The sequence below is a fragment of the Phyllostomus discolor genome, chromosome 9, assembly GCF_004126475.2.
Source record: "Phyllostomus discolor isolate MPI-MPIP mPhyDis1 chromosome 9, mPhyDis1.pri.v3, whole genome shotgun sequence".
Taxonomy (NCBI): domain Eukaryota; kingdom Metazoa; phylum Chordata; class Mammalia; order Chiroptera; family Phyllostomidae; genus Phyllostomus; species Phyllostomus discolor.
This window is the reverse complement of record NC_040911.2, coordinates 54010797-54025627: the sequence shown is the minus strand read 5'-3', so window position 1 is coordinate 54025627 and position 14831 is coordinate 54010797. Positions and strand designations below refer to the sequence as shown.

Sequence of the window (14831 nt, the reverse complement as noted above, 5' to 3'; positions counted from 1 at the left end):
GAAGGGCAGGATGGGCACTGGGCAGGCAGAAACCCCTCATAAGCACCAAGACTCAGAGTACCGCTTTTCTCAGGTCCATAGAAGTTCAGAGGACAAGGATTTTGTTTGGCTCTACCTGTGTCTACAACACATGGTAGGAACTTGACACATTATTTTTTGAGTGAATGGGTGAAAATTACCATGTTTGGTGAGAGTTTCGTCTTACCACTTCAGCCTTGCAAGCACTCAGAACCTTGGGGCGTTTGGGCCTTTTCAAAGCCCTGTGAATTCTGGAGGGGTTGGTAGCAAGTCTTCTGTGCCAAAGCAAGCAAGAAAGCAAGCAAGCGCAGAGAGGCTGAGTGATGCACCCAGCCCCAACTCTTACTGAGAGTCCTTCCCACCGCAGCCCAGATTGACGTTCCGCCCACCTGGAATCCCCGCCCCTCTTGCCTCCTTTAGCCTTGGCTCTCAGATTGGCCTGGGCTGGTCCCACCCCTCCTCCTCCCAAGACCAGTTTGCGCCAGCCCCAGCTGCCAGAGCACAGCTCTCCGAGTTCTCTTCAAGCAAGTGAAAGCTGCCCTTCCTTCAGAACAAGGTGAGTCCCCGCGCACCCCAATCCACCCTACTCTCACCCGGCAGAGCAGGCTGCCCTAGCTCACTGCTCCGGTCGCTCCAGGGGCTCTAGGCTCAGGGGCTCGTTCGGGGCTCATGACCATCACTGCGAGAATGCGGGGCCTGGGGTCCGCATCCGGGATTCTCTTTGGGGCAGCCGAGTCTCCAGTGTGGCCTACGGTCTTCAGTTAATCAGTCGCGGCAGGGGACTGGGTAGGAACTCAGGGCAGGACGCTTAATGGAACACACACTGCCCCTTCGGGTGGGCGTTATAGACCACTGGTACAGAAGAGAAAACTGAGGTTTGGAGAGCAAAAGGGACAAGCCGAAGGTGACAGTTTGTGACAGAGGGACAACCTATCCACCTGGGCTGTCTGCCTTCTTTCATAAGTTCCTTGCCCCCTCTAGGGACTGGGAAAGCTACCCCCTAATTGGTCCTGTGCAAGAGGTAGAGACAATCCTCAAAAGCTGTAAGGCTGGGAAGAGCATAGAGAAGTCCAGGTGTGGGTGTGGCAGGAGGGGCATTCCAGGCGGAAGGAGCCACCTAGACAAAGGCTGGAAGTCAGGAAACAACGGGCAGATTTATTCTCCTCTGTATTCCCTCCCCACCCTTTTGGGGGGGGGGGTAGGTGTCCAGAAGCGAACAGGTAACCCTCCCTGAGACAGGTTTGGTCAGGTTGGGAGCCAGGGGAGGGTCTGTGCCTAGGTGGAAGGCAGCTCTAGAACAAGGGGAATTGCCTAGAAAGGCGGGATGGGCACTGGGCAGGCAGAAACCCCAATAAGCACCAAAACACACAGTTACCGCCTTTCTCAGTTTTATATAAGTTCAGAAGGCAAGGATTTTGTTTGGCTTTACGTGTGTCTACAGCATATGGTAGGAACCCAAAACCCCGCAGGATCCCACAAGGTGATTCTTGAGGTTGCTCTACTCAGAGCCCAGCATCCTCCTCCTCCTACCTGTTGGGGCCCCTCATTTGCCACCTGCTTAGGAGAGACAGAAATCTCCCTTAGGTGCGGACAGAAACAGAACTTAACAAGTATTCCCAGACTTGTAGTTAAGAGGTATTGGTTCAAAGCCCTGGCTGGCGTAGCTCAGTGGATTGAGTGCAGGCTTCGAACCAAAGTGTTGCAGGTTTGATTCCCAGTCAGGGCACATGCCTGGGTTGCAGGCCACAGCCCCCAGCAACTGCACATTGATGTTTCTCTCTCTCTCTCTCTTTCTCCCTCCCTTCCCTCTCTAAAAATAAATAAATAAAATCTTAAAAAAAAAGTTGTGGGTTCTGACGTCCTTTCCACTTCTCCCTGCTCTGTGACCTTAGGCAAGTTTATTAAACTCTGAATCTTACTTTTTTTGACTGAAATTGGGGAGGATGATAAAAAATTGTGCTTACCTCCTAAGGTTGCTTGAGAATTACATGAGATTATGCACCATACCTGGCCCTAGGAGGCCCGCTATGAAACTTGACTGGTTACTAACCTTCACAACAACGTTGGGAGACCATCCTGTGACGTTTCTTGTAGAGACAAGTAAATTGAGGGTCTGAGATGGAAGCGATTCACCATGGTAGAAACCAGCTCTACAGCCTCAGGTGGTCTAGGTATCCTGCACTTGTCGACAGTCTCCGGTGCCCAGAACCTTAGGAAAGATACTCCCCCAGGGGACCCAGGCTGTGGGAGGGAAAAGTGTGCTGCTAGCCATGTGCCAAGCTGAACAGGCTGTGGAAGAGGAATTAACTTTGGAAGGGAATAAGAGGAATGGGACACCTTGTGGCTGAAAGAAAGCTGAACACCTGACAGCTCACCTGAGCCTCTGCCCCCTTCTTGAGCAGCATTTCTTGGTAGGCCACAGGACTACATCATAACAGGTGACTCAGAGCTGCTGCTCCTGCACAGCACAGCTCCGCTGGCTTGGGGGCAGAAGACTTGGGAAGCCTTTACAGTACCATGGCTGCCAGAGCAACCCACATTATCCCGATGCATGGTCTGGGACAAGGACACTGAGTGGTGCCAACTCACGAAGGAAGCACGGGCTGGGAGGCTGGGTGGCTGGGAGGGGGCCAGGTGGCCCATGAGGGCTCTTGTAGTATCTTCTTCCTGGCTCCTTTGGATCTTTCTTCCACCAAGGGCCAATGGTTGGCAGAGGCCCCTCCCACAACTCCTCCACTGTCCCAGCAGTCATACTGGGTTGCAAAGGAATCTTTTTTGTACCCCTTTATTTTTCCACAAGGAATGCATATCCAGTGTAGGAAAAAAAACTCCACATAAAACAGAGCATTCTGGTAAGAAAAAGATCATTGCAGTCATCAAAAAAATAAAATAAAAATCCCAGACTCCCCCTGCCCAACTATATCCTGTGACTTTTAACATCCTGTATGAATCCTTCAGATTTTAAACTGCAATTATAGGTACATAGGTGCTTGCACACACACCTGAAAAAACTATAGTGGTGTGTTACTTGTTGGGGTGTTTTGGCTCATAAATTCCTGGAAAGGAAACAGATCATGTTGTTATTTCTAACTGCTGCATGGCTTACGCAGTGTGAATGTATCATTATTTTAAAATAGTCAAGTCTTATTTGCTAGTCTAAGCATAATTTAGAAGTGAAATCGCTGAGTCTGACTGAATCCAAAGAACTGTTTTTAGAATTTTGATATTTATTGCCAAATTTTCCTGCAGAGAGTTTGCACCAGTTTATCAGTGCACCAAGTTTTCTGTAGCCTAACCAACATCAGATATTTATATTGTTTAAATATCTTCCAGATTTGTAGGAGAAAAGGAGTCCCTTGTTTTATTTTACATTTGTTAAAATTACCTGTGATTTGAACGTGTTTTTAATGGTCTATTAGCATTTTTTTGGAAATTGTTTCAGAAACGTGAAATTTTCATGTATGAAAGTTTATCACATCCTTTCTTTTATATATCTTCTATAGTGTCGGGTTTGTAAAACCCAAAATGTATCAGTATTTTCTAATACTTTAACATTTTCTTTCTATATTTAATATTTTTAAATATTTTTAAACCAAATTAAACTATTTTGGAGTAAGATGTGAACCATAGAGCTAGATTTATTTTGTCTAATTAATTAAATTAACAGGTTTTTTAGAACAGATTTTTAAAAACTTCTGTGCTGCACCTGTTAATTTCTCCCTTTCCCTCCAAACCCCTGGCAACCACAGATCTTTTAACTGTCCCCTTAGTTTTGCCATTTTGAGACTGTCATATAGTTGGAATCATACAGTATATAACCTTTTAATAGTGGCTTCTTTCACTAAGGAATATACATTTTAGGTCTCTTTATGTCTCTCTGTGGCTTGATAGATCATTTCTTTTAGCGCTGAATAACATTTCATTGTCTGGATGTACCCCAGTTTATTATCCATTCTCCTACTGAAGGTATCTTATCTTGGTTGCTTCGAAGTTTTACCAAGTATGAACAAAGCAGCTATAAATTTCTCCACCATTTTTTAATTGGGTAGTCTGTGAGGTTTTTTTCTATGTTGAGTTTTATGGTTTCTTTGTGTAATTTGAATACCAGTCATTTTATCGGATATGTGTTTTGCAATAGTTTTTTTCTCTCAATGGCTTCCTTTTATTCTTATGACAGTGTGTTCTGAAGAGCAGAAGTTTTAATTTTTATTGAAGTCCATTTTATTAATTTTTTTCTTTCATGCATTATGCTTTTGGTGTTGAACCTAAAAAGCCAAACCCAAGGTTACCTAGATATTCTCCTGTTGTATCTTCCAGGACGTTTACAGTTCTACATTTTATATTTATGTCTGTCTTTAATTCTGAGTCTTTTTTTTTTTGCGTGTGGATATCCAGTTGTTCAAGAATCATTTGTTGAAAAGTCTATCCTTTCTCCATTGCACCTTTGCTCCTTTGTCAAAGATCAGTTAACTACCTTTGTGTCACTTCATTTCTGGGTGCTGTATTCTGTCTATTGATTTACTTGTCTATTCTTTTGCTAATACCATGCTGTCTTGTTGTTGTTGTTCTTTGTTTTTTTTTTAACATTTGTTTATTGTTCAAGTACAGTTTTCTGCCTTTCCTCCCACCCCTCTTCAGTACCCCAGCCTGCCCTACCTCCCCCCCTGTTTCCTCCCCCACCTTGTTATTGTCCATGTGTCCTTTATAATTGTTCCTGTAAACCCTTAACCCTTTTCCCCTATAGTTCCCTCCCCTCTGGTCACTCACTGTCAGCCTTTTCTCAATTTCAGTCCATGCTGTCTTTTTTTTTTTTTTTAAGATTTTATTTATTTATTTTTAGAGAGGGGAGGAAGGGAGAGAGAGAGAGAAACATCAATGCATGTTTGCTGGGGGCCGTGGCCTGCAACCCAGGCATGTGCCCTGGCTGGGAATTGAACGTGCGATGCTTTGGTTTGCAGCCTGCACTCAGTCCACTGAGCTATGCCAGCCAGGGCCCCATGCTGTCTTGATTACTGTAGTTTTGTAGTAGGTCTTGAAGTCATGTAATATTAGTTCTTTGATTGTGCCCCTCTCCTTCAATATTATGTTGGGTATTCTAAATCTTTTGCTATTCCATGTAAACTTTAGAATCTAATTTGTTAATATCTGCGAAATAACAGTATTTATTTATTTTTAGAGAGAGGGGAAGGGAGGGAGAAAGACAGGGAAAGAAACATCAGTGTGTGATTGCCTCTCACATACCCCTACCAAGGACCTGGCCTATAACTCAGGCATGTGCCCTAACTGGGAATTGAACCAGAGACTTTTTAAAAATGTATTTTATTGATTATGCTATTACAGTTGTCCCATTTTCACTCCTTTTATTCCCTTCTGCCCTGCACTATCCCTTCCACTCACATTCCCCCAACCTTAGTTCATGTCCATGGGTCATACATATAGGTTTTTTGGCTTCTCTATTTCCTGTATTATTTTCAACATCCCCCTGTCTATTTTGTACCTCCCATTTATGCTTCTTTCTTGTGCCTTTTCCCTCCATTCTTCCCCCTCCCCCCTGATAATCCTCCATGTGATCTCCATTTCTGTGATTCTGTTTGTGTTCTAGTTGTTTCTTTGGTGGTTTTTTGTTGTTGTTGTTGTTGTTTTTAGGTTCACTTGTCGATAGTTGTGAGTTTGTTGTCATTTTACGATTCACAGTTTTGATCATCTTCTTTTTTTTTGGATAAGTGCCTTTAACATTTCATACAGTAAGGGCTTGGTCATGATGAACACCTTTAACTTGACCTTATCTGGGAAGCACTTTATCTGCCCTTCCATTCTAAATGATAGCTTTGCTGGATAGAGTAATCTTGGATGTAGGTCTTTGCCTTTCATGACTTTGAATACTTGTTTCCAGCCTGTTCTTGCCTGCAAGATTTCTTCCGAGAAATCAACTGATAGTCATATGGGCACTCCTTTGTAGGTAACTGTCTCCTTTTCTCTTGCTGCTTTTAAGATTCTCTCTTTGTCTTTAATCTTAGGTAACTTAATTATGATGTGCTTTGGTGTGTTCCTCTTTGGGTCCAACTTCTTTGGGACTCTTTGGGCTTCTTGGACTTCCTGGAACTCTATTTCCTTTGCTAAATTGGAGGAGTTCTTCTTCATTATTTTTTCAAATAAGTTTTCAATTTCTTGCTCTTACTATTCTCCTTCTGTCACCTCTATGATTTGTATGTTGGAATGTTTAAAGTTGTCCCAGAGGTTCCTAAGCCTCTCCTTATTTTTTTGAATTATTATTTCTTCATTCTGTTCTGGTTGAATGATTATTTCAACCAGAAATAATCTAGTCCAAACCGTTGATTTAAGTCCCGCTTTCCTTCCCTTCACTGTTGTTTCCCTGTATGTTTTTCTTCATTTCACTTTGCATAGTCTTGACTTTCCCCTCTATTTTGCAACCATACTCAACTAATTCTGTGAGCATCCTGATTAACAGTGCTTTGAACTGTGCATCTGATAGGTTGGTTATCTCTTTGTCACTTAGTTGTATTTGTTCTGGAGCTTTGATCTCTTCTTTCATTTGGGCATTTTTTTTTTGTCTTGGCATGCCTGTTATATAATAAGGGGCAGAGGCATAGGTATTCACCAGGGCGGGTCAACCCATGTAGCTGCGTTGTGGTGCTGTACCTGGGCGAAGGGTCCAAGAGGAAACAATGCTCTGCTTGCATGGCTCTCTTCCAGCTTTCAGTCACTTCCTCTGCTACCCACAAGCAAATTGGGTCCTTCTAGTCCTGATTCTTGAGTGGGTGGGCTTGTGTATGTCCTAGGCCCCTATGAGTCTGTCTAACAAACTTTCCAGTGAGGCTGGAAGTTTTTCCGGCCATCTCCACCCCTACAGGTTTTTTCAGTCAGAGGTTTTGAAGCTTTATTTCTCCACACTGGAACCCTGGATTGCACAGTGTCTTGCTCCCCAGTTGTTCCTCCTGTTTATCTGCATGCAAATGTGGGACCACCCACTTCAGGCAACTTGCTTGGTTTGCCAGCCACTGCCTTGCCTGCCCCTGTCCTCCAGCTGCTGCAAACACCTTTTTGAGACTCCTTCCCACCCCACTGCCCATTTCTGCCCCTCCTACTAGTTTGGATGAATGTTTCTTTTTTATTTTAATTGTTGTTGCAATACAATTTTCTATCTTTTACTCCCATTCCAACCCACCCACTCACCCCTCCCCTCCTCCCTTCCATTTCCACCTGCCCCTAGTTTTTATCCATGTATCCTTTATACTTTTTCTGGTAAACTCTTCCCCTTTTCCCTTGAAATTACCCTGAAATTTCCTCTCCTCTCCCCTCTGAACACTGTCAGTCTGTTCTCTATGTCAGTGTCTTTGGTTATATTTTGCTTGTTTGTTTTGTTCTTTAGGTTCCTGTTAAAGGTGAGATCATATGGTATTTGTCTTTTACTGCCTGGTTTATTTTGCTTAGCATAATGCTTTCCAGTTGCATCCATGCTGTTGCAAAGGGTAGGAGCTCCATCTTTCTTTCTGCTGCATAGAATTCCATTGTGTAAATGTACCATAGTTTTTTGAGCCATTCATTTACTGATGGGCATCTAGGTTGCTTCCAACACTTGGCTATTGTAAATTGTGCTGGTATGAACATTGGGGTGCATAGGTTCTTTAGGATTGGTATTTCAGGGTTCTTAGAATATAATCCTAGCAGTGGAATTGCTGGGTCAAAAGGCAGATCCATTTTTAGTTTTCTGAGAAAATTCCATACTGTTTTCCATAGTGGTTGTACCTGTCTGCAGTCCCACCAACAGTGCACTAGGCTCCCCTTTTCTCCACAACCTCTCCAACACTTGTTGTTTGTTACTTTCTTTATGATGGCCATTCTGACTGGTGTAAAGTGGTAACTCATTGTGGTTTTAATTTGCATCTCTCTGATAGCTAGTGATATTGAGCATATTTTCATGTGTCTCTGGGTCCTCTCCATTGTCCTTGGAGAAGTGTCTGTTCAAGTCCTTTGCCCACTTTTTAATCAGGTTGCTTGTCTTTCTAGAGTGGAGTTGTGTAAGCTCTTTATATATTTTGGAGATTAAACCGTTGTCTGAGATATCATTGGCAAATATGTTTTCCCACATAGTTGGTTCTCTTTTTATTTTAATGCTGTTTTCTTTAGCCATGCAGAAGCTTTTTATTTTGATGAGATCCCATTTGTTTATTTTTTCCTTTGTGTCCCTTGCTCTAGGGGACATATGAGTAACAATGTTGCTGTGTGAAATATCTGAGATTTTTCTGCGTATGTTCTCCTCTAGGACTTTAATGGTGACATGGCTTATATTTAAGTCTTTTATCCACCTTGAATTTATTTTTATATATAGTGTAAGTTGGTGGTCGAGTTTCATTTTTTTGCACATAGCTGTCCAGTTCTCCCAACACTATTTGTTGAAGAGGCTATTTTTATTCCATTTTATATTGCTGCCCCCTTTGTCAAATTTTAATTGACCATAGAGACTTGGGCTTATTTCTGGGATCTCTGTTCTGTTCCATTGGTCCACGTGCCTGTTTTTATGCCAGTACCAAGCTGTTTTGATTACAGTGGTCTTGTAATAGAGTTTGTTGTCAGGTATTGTGATCCCTCTTACTTTGCTTTTCTTTCTCAGAATTGCAGCAGCTATTCAGGGTCGTTTATGGTTCCATATAAATTTTTGAAGTGTTGTTCTATGTCTGTGAAATATGCCATTGGCACTTTAATAGGGATTGCATTGATTCTGTAAATTGCTCTGGGTAGTATGGACATTTTGATGATGTTAATTCTTCTAATCCATGAACACAGTATATGTTTCCATTTGTTTGTATCTTCCTTGATTTCTTTCTTCAATGTTCTGTAGTTTTCTGTATACAGGTCTTTTGCTTCCTTGGTTAGATTTATTCCTAGGTATTTTATTTTTCTTTTTGCTGCATCAAATGGGTTTTTTTTCTTGATTTCTGCTTCTGTTGTTTCATTGTTTGTATACAAAATTGCCTTTGATTTCTGGATATTAACTTTGTATCCTGCTGTTTTGCCAAATTCGCTTATTAGTTCAAGCAGTTTTTTGGCAGAGTCTATAGGATTTCCTATTTACACTATCATGTCATCTGCAAACAGTGACAGTTTTGTTTCCTCCTTTCCAATTTGTATGCCTTTTATTTCCTTTTCTTGTCTGATTGCTGTGGCTAAAACTTCCAATACTATATTGAATAAAAATGGTGAAAGTGGACAACCTTGTCTTGTTCCTGATCTTAGTGGAAAAGATTTTACTTTTTGTCCATTGAGTATGATGTTGGCTGAAGTCTCTCATATATGGCATTTATTATATTGAAGAATGCTCCCTCTATTCTCACTTTGCTGAGTGTTTTTATCATAAATGGGTGCTGTACCTTATCAAATGCTTTTTCCACATCTATTGATATGATCATGTGATTTTTGTCTTTGCTTTTGTTTATGTGATGTATTACATTTACTGATTAGCGAATGTTCAGCCATCCTTGCATCCCTGGGATGAATCTCACTTGGTCATGGTGTATGATCTTTTTAATGTATTGTTCGATGCGGTTTGCCAATATTTTGTTGCGGATTTTAGCGTCTCTGTTGATCGGTGATATTGGCCTAGAGTTTTCTTTATTTGTTGTGTCTTTATCTGGTTTTGGAATTAGGATGATGTTGGCTTCATAAAAAGAGTTTGGGACTCTTCCATCATTCCCATTTTTTTTGGAATAGTTTGTTAACGATAGAGGTTAGCTCTTCCTTAAATGCTTTGTAGAATTCTCTTGTGAAACCATCTGGACCTGGACTTTTGTGTGTCAGGAGTTTTTGCATTACTGCTTCAATATCTTTTGTTGTTATTGGTTTGTTCAGGCTTTCTTCTTCTTTTTTATTGTGTTTTGGAAGATTATATTTTTCTAGAGATTTGTTCATATCACCTAGGTTTTCAAATTTCTTGGCATACAGTTCTTCATAGTAATTTCTTACAATCCTTTGTATTTCTGTGGTGTCAGTTGTAATCTCTCGTCTTTCATTTCTGATTGTGTTTCTTCGGATCCTTTCTCTTTTTTTCTTGATGAGCCTGCTTAAAGGCTTGTTGATTTTTCTTATCTTTTCAAAGAACCAGCTCCTGGATTCATTGATCCTTAGAATTGTGCTTTTAGTCTCTATGTCATTTAATTCTGCTCTGATCTTGGTTATTTCCTTCCTTCTGCTTGCTCTGAGCTGTCTTTGTTGTTGTTCCTCGAGTTCTTGTAGAATAGGGTTAGGTTGTTTGAAATGTTTCTATCTTTTTTAGGTAGGCATATATCACTAAGAACTTCCCTCTTGTGACTGCCTTGGCTGTGTCCCATAAGTTTTGGGTTGTTGTGAGTTCATTTTCATTTATTTCCAGAAACTTTTTGACATCTTCCTTTATTTCATTGTTGACGCATTCATTATTTAATAGCATGCTATTCAATCTCCATGATTTTGAGTGCTTTGGGTTTCTTCCCTTGGGGTTGGTTTCTAGTTTCAGTCCTCTGTGGTCAGAGAAAATGCTTGGTATGATGTCAATTTTCTTGAATTTGTTGAGGCTTATTTTGTGTCCTATCATGTGGTCTATCTTTGAAAATGTTCCATGTGCGTTACAAAAGAATGTGTATTTTGCTTCTTTGGGATGAAGGGCCCTATATAGATCAGTTAAGTCCTTTTCCTTTAGGACAGTGTTCAATGCCACAATATCTTTGTTGATATTTTGTTTGGAAGATCTGTTTATTTTCCACAGTGGGGTGTTGAAATCTGCTACTATAATTGTGTTGCTGTCAATATGTTTCCTGAAGTCCTCTAAGATTTTCTTTATTTATTTGGGTGCTCCTATGTTGGGTGCATATATATTTACAATGTTTAAGTCTTCCTGGGGGATTCTTCCCTTGAGTATTATGAAGTGACTTTCTGGGTCAGTCTTTATGGCCCTTTTTGGAAGTCTGTTTTGTCTGATATGAGTATTGCTACCCCCGCTTTTTTTTCCTGTCCATTTGCTTGGACAATTTGTTTCCAGCCCTTCACTTTTAGTCTGTGTAGATCTTTTGTCCTGAGGTTGGTCTCTTTTAGGCAACATATGTGTGGGTCATGCTTTCTTATCCATTCATCTATTCTATGGCTTTTGATTAGAGCATTTAATGCATTTACATTTAAGGTCATTATTGATAGGTACTTATTGATTGCCATTTTCATATCTGTGTTCCTCTCTCTCTCTCTCTGTCTTTTCCTTAAAGCAGGCCCTTTAGCATCTCTTGCAGAGCTGGTTTGGTGGAGGTGTATTTTTTTGGACTTCTTTTATCTGGGAAGCTTCTTGTTTGGCGTTCTATCTTGATTGAGAGCCTTGCTGGGTAAAGTAGCCTTGGTTGCAGACCTCTGGTTCTCATTACTTGAAATATTTCTTGCCATTCTCTTCTGGCTTGGAGTGTTTCCATTGAGAAGTCAGCTGGTAACCTTATTGGGGCTCCCTTGTATGTTACTTCCTGTTTCTCCCTTGCTGCTTTTAAGATTCTCTCTTTGTCTTAGTGTTTTGCCATTTTAATTATGATATGTCTTGAAGTGACCCTCTTTGGGTTCCTTTTGATTGGAACTCTCTGTTTTTCCTGGATTTGTGTGATTTTTCTCTCATTAAATTAGGGAAGTTTTCCATGGATTTGTGTGATTTTTCTCTCATTAAATTAGGGAAGTTTTCCATCGTTACTTTTTCAAATAGCTTGTCTATCTCTTGCTCTTTTTCTTCTCCTTCTGGTATCCCTATTATATGGATATTATTACGTTTCATATTGTCTTGTATTTTTCTTAATCCCTCTTCATTCTTTTTGAGCCTCTTTTCCTTTTCTTGCTCCTTCTGGGTGTATTCTTCTACTTGTGCTCAAGCTTGCTGATCCGATCTTCTGCTTCATGAATCCTGCTTTTCATTCCTTTTACCATGTTCTTCAGTTCAGAAATTGTATTTTTCACTTCTTCTTGGCCCTTGTTGATAGTTTCTATTTCCTTTTTCATGTTGATAGAGTTTGCAGTGAGCTCATTGTAGCTTCCCTGTAGTTTCTGGTAGCTCATTGTGAGCTCACTGAGCTTCCTGACGATCATTGTTTTGAACGCAATATCTGATAGTTGAGTTGCCTCTATTTCATTTAGCATTCTTTCTGAGGCTTCCTCCTTTCCTTTCATTTGTGGATTGTTTCTTTTTCTTCCCGTTGTTCATGGGTTTCTTCTTGTTAGCTTCAGTTTCTTAAATTGATCTGTTCTGGTTCCCTGTGATTATGGTGTGAACTTCTGTGGTAAAATACCAGTGAGTTTCAGTGGTGCAGTTTCCTTGATCTCCCGAGCTCACAGGTCCTGGACGATCATTTAAGTTGGCTCTGTGTTTGTCTTTGGGTTTTGATTGTTGTTGGGTCTTTCTTTCGTGGGTTCTTCCCACCAGCTGGTTAAATGAGGGTCACTCTGTCCACCACCTCTTATATTTTGTTGTGCTGGTGAGGGCAGGTTGTGTTGAAGCTGGTTCTTTCGTGTGTATAAGGTTTTGAGGATTGTCCCTTGCTCTTGTTCAGTTGTTTGTACTGGGTACTGTCTCTACTGTTTTGCTGCATTTCCAGATAGGTCCTGGATTGAGGTTTGTGTGGTTTCCACTCCCTCCTTCACCTTTTTCTGTTGTCTGTTAGTGGTTCCTTTTTTGGTGGGTTTCCTCTTCCAGTGGGTATCCTGGTGTTCACTGCTTCCACCTACTCTTTTTTGTGATCAGTTGGAGGGGGAAGGCAAAATGGTTTAAGACAGCAAGACAGTATTCTATGATATTTACAGTAGCAGCCAGTAGAGAAGAGATAGAATATTCTTTGGCCAAGTACAGTGTTAACCATGATCTTCCACTCAGCTAGCTAATTTTAAGAAATGATGGAAAGGTAATAAGACTCTTGTTGTGGAAGGAAGGATTGTGAGTTAGATCTAGGAAGCAGTGAGGTTGTGGGAGGTCAGATTGTGAGGTGAGAGTAAAAGACAGTAAATAGGTGTAGTGTGTGAGAGAATAGAGTTAACCACTACAGTAATAGAGTTCAGGAAACTGTGAAGTAGGCTAAGATCTGGGAGGGGTATTATGAAGTATTTATAATTGCATGGAACAGCAATTATTTACAGTAATATTAGAGCAACAATCATATGACAGAATCTATGAGATGTAGGTAACAAGAATAGGGAGTATAGAACTTCAGTAGTGTGCTAATGGGACACAGGTGAGGTGAAGGATAGTAAATTAGCAATACACTATGAAAGAGATATCGGAAGAAATCTGTCAGTTGATACAATATAACCAGCCTAGCAAAGCAGATTATACAGAAAAAAGAGAAATACTACAATACTATTAAAAATGTAAGAATATTACAAAAATAATAATAATACTAATATGCAATAACTTGCAGGTTCTCTGTAATAGCAGAGTCAAATTTGTCTCACTGTCACAGCTGTTATGATGCCCCTTCTTTGGGTTCAACTCTGGTCTTTTCACAGATCCAGGTTTTCGTCTTACTTGTAGGTATTTAAAAAAAAATTAAAAAGTTAGATGAAGCGAGGAAGAAGAGATAAAATTGGAGGAAAGAAAGGAGGAAGGAATAAAACAAGAAAGGAGGAAAGAGGGGAAAAAGAAATTAAAAGAGAATAAAAATTAAAAAATTAAGAATTGTTAAAAAAATAGAATAAAATTAAAAAGTCTTTTGGTTTCAAAGTGACCAAACCAGTTTGTATGGTCTTGCTGGCTGTGGCAGGCTGAGGGGTGTTTGGTATGGCTTTTCTTCCTTCCAGATCTGCACTGGGTCAGCAGCATGCACTGTCTGGGGAGCTATCGTGGCTCCTCGGCCCTGTTCCCTGGGTGTGGGAATCAGGTCTTTCTGCAGGGTTACTGCTGTGGACTGGGGTGTGGCGATGCGCTTCCTCTTTAGTGCGTGCCCTCGGCCAGACTGCCTCACCCTTCCCAGTGCTATGTGGGTGTGCAAGGCCCTCCACACAAGCACAACCCTCTGTGCAAACTTGGGATCGCTGCCCGGCTGGGTGTCAGGGAGGTCAGAGCGGTTACTGTAGGAGAACTCCCCAAACAGTGTCTGTCTTTTCACTCCTTCCTCTTGAGAAATTCCTCCTATTCAAGCCTGCTGCTCCATACTGCAGCCTGGCTTCTCCCGCAGCCCAACTCTTCAGCCCGTGACCCTGGGGGTCAGGGCCCGTTGTGCCACCCAACCCTGCCGGTGTCCACATACTCCAAGGGTGCTCACAGCCCTTGTGTGTTTGCTAGCAACTGGGTTCCTCCCGGTGCCGCTCAGACCTTGTTTGGCTGGGGAGGGAGCAGTTGTTCCAGCTCTCTCCCAAAGACTCTGTGGCAAACCTGGCAGCAGGTGCTGGGCCTAGGGCTGCAGTCCCTCGGACTCCACGCTGGTCCCTGGGACCCTACCATGTTGCTTGCAGCACTCCTCTCATAGACTTGTTTTTCAGTTCCACCACAATCCTTGGTCCCCTATTTTCACATATGCTGAGGTATGTTGGTTGCTTGCTCCTCTACTCTGTAAATCAGCCAGGATTTTCTTCCGTGTGCAGGGCGAAGCTGAATCTGCTCCCTCCTACTCCTTTGCCATCTTCCTCCTCCGAATGTTTCTTTTTTAAGTCCTTGGTTGTCTGACTTCCATACAATTTGATTTTCTGTCAGTTTTGGTTGTTTTTTCTTTTTAAATTTGTTGTTGTCCTTCTTTTGGTTGTGTGAGGAGGCACAGTGTGTCTACCTATCCCTTCATCTTGACTGGAAGTCTTGAACAACTTCTTTTAAA

At 41.5% G+C, this 14831-nt stretch overlaps 1 protein-coding gene across 7 annotated transcripts in view; it reads left to right on the top strand.

Moving 5' to 3' along the window:
• Window positions 1-466: 466 nt before the first annotated feature.
• ALDH1L1 (aldehyde dehydrogenase 1 family member L1) overlaps window positions 467-14831 on the top strand; it is a 108082-nt gene continuing 93717 nt past the window's right edge. For 4 of the 7 annotated variants that reach the window (XR_004899300.1, XM_036009377.1, XM_036009376.1 and 1 more), the window contains exon 1: window positions 469-574. The gene's annotated coding sequence lies outside the window, so the exon portion shown is untranslated. Of the gene's footprint in view, window positions 575-14831 lie in introns of all 7 variants that reach the window. The other 3 variants (XM_036009378.1, XM_036009379.1, XM_028524012.2) reach the window with 2 other exon arrangements.